Consider the following 6,498-nt stretch of genomic DNA (forward strand, 5'->3'; position numbering starts at 1 on the left):
ACACACACACACACATGAGATGCTTCCAGTCACCAAGTGCAGACATCTCCATGTTTCCTTTTGAACACCTAGAATAATAATGCTGCTCCTTATTTTCAAAATAGAAGTCAGGGGCTGGCGAGATGGCTCAGCGGTTAAGAGTACAGACTGCTCTTCCAGAGGTCCTGAGTTCAAATGCCAGCAACCACATGGTGGCTCACAGCCATCCCTAATGAGATTGGATGCCCTCTTCTAGTGTGTCTGAAGACAGCTATAGTGTACTCATAAATAAAATAAATCTTTAAAAACAAACAAACAAACAAACAAAATAAAAGTCAGAGCATGGCTTCAGTGCCTGTTTGGGTGTGAGACAATGCTAAGAAGCCAAATACTGTATTTGGCAAGCAGCACTAAGATGACTTAGGCCTTTTAAGACTCTAAAACTCAATGGTCAAAGCTCCTGGGATCACAGCCCTTCACTAAGGCTCTGAAAGTCCTGCAGGAGAGACCTCTGACTTTGTGAATAGAGCACCCCTCAAGCTTGTATAAGCAGTAAGCAGATAATCTTTTCACTGTGAGGCTGGGGATGCCACTCAGTGGTTAGAGTACTTGCCTAGCATGCATGTCTTCAGATCCCATAGAACACTTGGCGCTGCTGGTCCTGCACCTCAGCTCTGGAGTGATCTTTCAGGCTTACCTTCCTTGGTTTATGGGACAAGACCCAGGAGCCAAGCCTGAGGAAGCAGCTGGCCAGGAGGTTGTAGTTCCTGCTGGGTTCTAATACTATAGCCATGTTAGCGACTATCCCTGTCGGCACCTCTACCATCGAGCCCTTTGTGGGAGCACACATGGAGACTAAAGGGATAAGGGTCCCTTGGAAGACACCACGGCCCTATAGAGAATGAGAAAAGGCTTCAGTGACATGAGAGAAATCTAGGTCCTTCCAGGATCCCAAGGGGCTGGCTTCATTCTAGTCAGACCATGGTGACCCTCTTGAGCACAAGCAGGCAGTGAATGACCTCATGACCTCTGGGGTGCCCCCTAAGCTAACTGATGTCCCATCCAGATCTTTAAATGTCTTTTTCTTGTTCTGGACTCAGATTAAAACTCCCCACATGGCACTAGTAAGCCATGGTGTCAGAGGCCACCACTTCTCAAGAGGCAGCCTGTTCTGCTCCTGTGAGATTAGACTTTGGGCAGAGAAGAAGAAGAGAAGGAGGAGGAAGAGGAAGAGGGGGAGGAGGAGGAGGAGGAGGGAGAGGAGGGAGAGGAGGAGGGAGAGGAGGGATAGAGAGAGAAAGAGAGACCAAGAGAGAGACAGAAAAGAGAGGAAGAGGGTGACAGAGAGGGGGAGGGAGGAAGGGAGGGAGGGAGGGAGGAAGGGAGGGAGGGAGGGAGGAGGGAGAGGGAAGTGGGGAGGGGAAGGGAGGCTATCCAGAGAGGTTAAAACAAAAAAGAAGAGTGTTCACCAAGCCAGCGGATGGCTCAGCAGGTCAAGCCCGGCAACCTGAGTGGAAGGAGAGAAAAAAAAAAATCTTGTTAAGGCGGTGGTGGCACACGCCTTCAATCCCAGTACTCAGGAGGCATATACAGGCAGATCTCTGAGTTCAGGGTCACCCTGGTCTACAGATTGAGTTCCAGGACAGCCAGGACTACATAGAAAAACCTTGACTCAAAACAAAACAAGAAGCCCATCTCCCCCCCCCCCCCAAAAAAAAAATGGAATAATTGTAAAAGAAGTGCCCATCCTTGTATTCTGGATGAAGGCCACCTCCTCAGACCCTAGACCTCACCTTCATTCCCTCTGGCCTTCCTGGACCCTGTCCTTGTTCATAGCACAGGGAATTTTGTGGCTCTCTTTCTGGCTCAGCCAGGCAGCCTAGGCAGGAAGAATGCACCTGGCTTGCTCTCTGCCATGGTAGGGGCTGAGCAGTGAGCCCACAGGGTCCTGCCCACCTCACCCGTCGCCTTGGCTGTTCTACAAAGCCTGGGGGAGATTCATGGCAGAGGATGGAGTACATGAAGTTTTAGACCTGAAAGGAAGGGGCCCTGGAAACTGGCTCAACACAGCAAAGGGAAACACAGGAAGTATTGTTCTTCTTCAGCCCAAGCTGTTCAGAGGGTGAGATGGTGGCTGGTCTTGGGGGTGGGTAGGTGGGGGAGGAATCCATTCTTCCCAGGGCCAGAGGCTGATCTCTGGCTACCTTCTCTCCTAACTCATCTTCTCCTGTAGCCTGGGTAGAGCTGTTCTCACCGCAGCCCTCCCCCCAGGTGCCCACTCTCCTCAGGGCCAGGCCTCTATCTCTTCCTCTTCCTCCATCTGGAACCATTTTACCTTGTTTGGATCCTGCCTCACTCTCCTAGCCTGGGCCTCTAAGTGTGTAGATATTGGCGGCGGTGGGATGTCATGGGTGTCAGAGGCCTGGTGGTTTGGGTGACCCTGGGCAAATTCTACCCTGTCTGAGCCTCAGTTTCTCCCTCGGGGAAACAGGATGATAAAGTCTTGCTTCACATACCTCACTAGATAGCATCTGCAGACTCCCCACCCTAAGTTCACAAGTTGTGCTTGCCCCGCCAGGCACCTCAGCAAGGAAGGAAGAAGCATTTTGCTCCGTCTGCTTTTCCACTCAACGCTGGCCTCATCTGGCCTGGCCTCTCCCCAGCCCCTCCCAGGACTATGTCCTTCCTCTGGCCCAACCCTTAAGTCAGGGGGACCGTCTTCCTCTTCCAAGTCGCGTTCCCAGGAGCCAGCCCTTGAACTAGTTGCCTTGCTGCTTCCTCTGGCTGGAGCCCTGGTCAGTGAGCACTGGTTTGCCTTGGTGGAGACTTAATGAACAAAGGGACCCGCTTTGTCCTGGCCCTGGGTGAGAGGCCTCTGGAAAGCAAGAAGGGACACAGGGCATCCCATTGTTCTAGAGAGACAGCTGCCAGCGTGCAGCTGCTCAAGGCTGTCACCTGCTGCCCTCTTGCTCTCAGAGCCCTCAGGCTTCCCTCCTGGAGGGAAGAACAGGGTGCCCACCCACTGTGATGGAAGTCCTTCTGTAGATCTGCCTCCCAGCCTTCCCTCTCCTTCAGATGTTCAGATGTGTGATGGTGGCGCATCAGGGCACAGTCCTTAGTCCTCATCAGACACTTCCCTCCCCAAAGCCTCCCTTAACTTAGGTCTGCATCCGGTCCCAGTCACTGCCTGGTTATTATAATCAGTATTACATTCAGAGTAAAGCTGTGTCTTTACTGTGACCCCCTCCCCCAAGGCTCTGGGCCATTTGCCCCTTGTCTTTCCTAACATTTATCATATGCTAATTCTCTCTCTCTCTCTCTCTCTCTCTCTCTCTCTCTCTCTCTCTCTCTCTCTCTCTCTCTGTGTGTGTGTGTTAAGATAAGGTCTCCTGTATCCCAGGCTGGCTCTGAACTCTGTATATATCCAAGGACGACCTTGAGTTTCTGATTTTCCCTCTACCTGCCAAGTGCTGGGGTTGCAGGCTTTCCTACCTAACACGTGGTGTATATGGCGTTGAGGCTCTGACAGAGGTGGTGTTCGTGCATACTAGGCAAGAGCTCTAGCAGCTCAGCTCCAGCCTCCATCCACTATGTGATTTTTTTTGACACACAAGTCCCAATATACCTGTAAGCTTTTGCATTAGCTATCCTTATTGTTCTGGATGTTCTGTGCTGGTCAGTTTTGTGTCAACTTGACACAAATTAGAGATATCTGGGAGAGGGGAGTCTCAATGGAGAAAGTCCATCAGACTGACCTATAGGCAAGTCTATAGTGCATTTTCTTGATTGATTATTGGTGTGGGTGAACACAACTCACTGTGAGCAATGCCATACCTGGGCTGGAGAACTCGGGTGCTAAAACAGAGCAGGATGAACAAGCCTAGGGCAGCAAGCAACAATCCTCTTGCCTCCTGCATCAGCTCCTGCCTCCAGGTTCTCACCCTTACTTCCCTCAACAAAGGAGTGTGACTCGGAAATTACCATCTGGAATAAAGCCTTTCCTCTTCAAGTTGCTTATGGTCGTGGAGTCATCACCATAGAACACCATAGCAACGGAAGCTCTGACCAAGGCAGCTTCAGATGTCCCAATGGCTAGTTCCCTCATCCTTGAATCTTTGATTAAATGCTTTTTGTGATGCTGGATCTTGTCAGCCAGATGGATTTTAGAATCACACAGAAAGCACATCCCTGGGCGTGGCTCTGACAGCATCTCCAGGGAGGGTTAACTGGGGAAGAAGGTCCACCTTGAATGTGGCAGCATCATCCCATGGACTGGGACGCTAAAATGAATAAAGAGGAGAAAGTGGGCTGAGAAGCAGCATCCATCTCTCTCCGATTTCTGAGTGTGAACTCAGTGTGATTGGCTGCCTCTCATCCTTGCCTCCAAGCCTTCCCCATCATGATGGATTGCTCCCTCAAATTAGACCCCGAAATCCACCCCCTTCCTATCCTAGTTTGCTTTCTGTTACTATGATAAACACCATGACCAAAAGCAACTTGGGGAGGAAATGGTTTTAGAGCTTACAATCTATCATGGAGGAAAGCCGTGTTAGGAGCTGATGCAGAGACCACTAAAGAATCCGGCTTACTGGTTGCTTCAGGTCCACAATCCGCTTTCTTCCTTACACAGCCTAGCCCCACCTACCTATGAATAGTAATGCCCACGCGTGCCATCCTACATCTAATTGATCAAGAAAATGCCCCATAGGCCAGTTTTGTAGTTGAGTTTTCCTTTCCTGGTGACTCTAGTTTAGTGTCAAGTCGATGCTGGAGCTAAAACTATGACCTTTTCTTAAGTTACTTTTGTCATAGCAACAAGAAAAGTACCTAACACGGGTTTTCTCCTGTAGGCTTTCCCTCACACACTTTAGTCCCGCCCCCATCTACTCCCTTGATTCCCGAAGTTTCCTCCTTCGAGGTAAACTTGTTGGGAGTTGGAATTTTGGTTTGCTTTGTTCTCTGCTATCTTCCTGGCATCCAGACCTGTGTGGCTCATAATGCTGATTAACAAATACTCATTGAACAAATGAGTGCGTGCTTCAGGAAAGTTCCTGTGTCTTCATGTCCCGGCGTTTTACCTGGACGTGGGGTGGGTCTGTGATTGTCCGCACCGAGCATGCTAAATGTTCATTAATCACCCCAGATGAGACTCCCAAGAGGTTGTAGCCATTTGTGCCCTTTTCCTTGCCGGATCTAGACCTTATCGCACTTGGTTTTTTGCCAATCTTCCAAGGAATGGGACTGACATCTCGTTGTTTTAACTCTTACTTTTCTGAGTAATAGAACACTCTCGTGCTTACTGAGAACTTAAACTTCCGTTTCTGTCGTTGGCCTTGCTCGTAGCTTTTGCCTGCCTTTTTGAAGGGAAGGGGTGGCTTTTAAAATGAGATTACAGATAATTCTGATATTTAAGGAAAGTTCCAGAACTCTTGCTCTAGTAGGAGAATGCTCCTGGTTTTCTACTGTCTGACAAGTTCCCTGATGGAGTTTTAGAATTACAGTGTTTCCAAGTTTTCCTTTAATTTTGAAAAGCCCTCGAGTAGCTCAGGATGGTCTTATCATGCAGCCAACGATGACCTTTAGCTCATAACCTTTTGCTTCTGCTTCCTGAGTACCAGCCTGAGGTGCAGGTACATGACACCACACCTCGTTTATGGGGACTAGCCATCAAACCCAGGGCTTCATCCTACCAAGTGAGTTGTTTCTCCAGCCCCTAAAGTGGTTTCTTCTTCTTTTTATTAGTTCTCTAGTATAGGATTGTGTTGCTTTAAAAAAAAAATCACATTAAGAAACAATCCCAGGAAAGCCCTGTGCTGTCTTGCCAAGTGGAAAAAGCATTTACAATTAGGGCCTACCTTTTGATTACAACTGCTTTTTTAAAAAAAAGCTCCTGGTGTATAGTCTAGCAGTGGGTCAGCTAAAATGAGAAGGGTGCAGTTGTGGGTAATTTTTTCTTCTCTATGGGGCATCCAAGTGGGGGAAGAGGAGCATCAAGGTGAATCACTTGTGGAAAAAGGAAGAGTTCCAGAAATTCTGTGCTGTTCACCTACCACACCTCCCGTACCCTGGCAGGCATCACTAATCAATCACTTTAAAAAAAATTTGTTTTTTTTTGAGACCGAGTCTCTCCTATCCCAGGCTGACCTTGAATTTTCTATGTAGCCAGAGCTGACCTTGAACTTCTGATCTGTCTTGACCTTCTGAGTACTGGGTTTGATACTTGGAATCTAATTTAGAGATTCACATATGGTAAGTAAATACTCAACTGAATAAGCTACACCCGAAGCCCCTAAACCCTTCACTATTCCTTGGTCAACATCTTCATTAGATTTCATTGCTGAGGCTGAGAGAACTTTCTGGAAACCCCTATCCCCCAGACCTTAGAGATCCTTAGTATCAGGACTTTGTCTCGATGCTTAGATTAAGCCTTTGGGTGCAGGCCCATGCCTCCTCCACACACATTAGGCTCACTCTACTTTTTGGCTTGACACTCCAGCTCTCAAGGTCCTACTATGGCCC

The sequence above is a fragment of the Grammomys surdaster genome, unplaced genomic scaffold, assembly GCF_004785775.1.
Source record: "Grammomys surdaster isolate TR1022 unplaced genomic scaffold, NIH_TR_1.0 133, whole genome shotgun sequence".
NCBI classification, from domain to species: Eukaryota; Metazoa; Chordata; class Mammalia; order Rodentia; family Muridae; genus Grammomys; species Grammomys surdaster.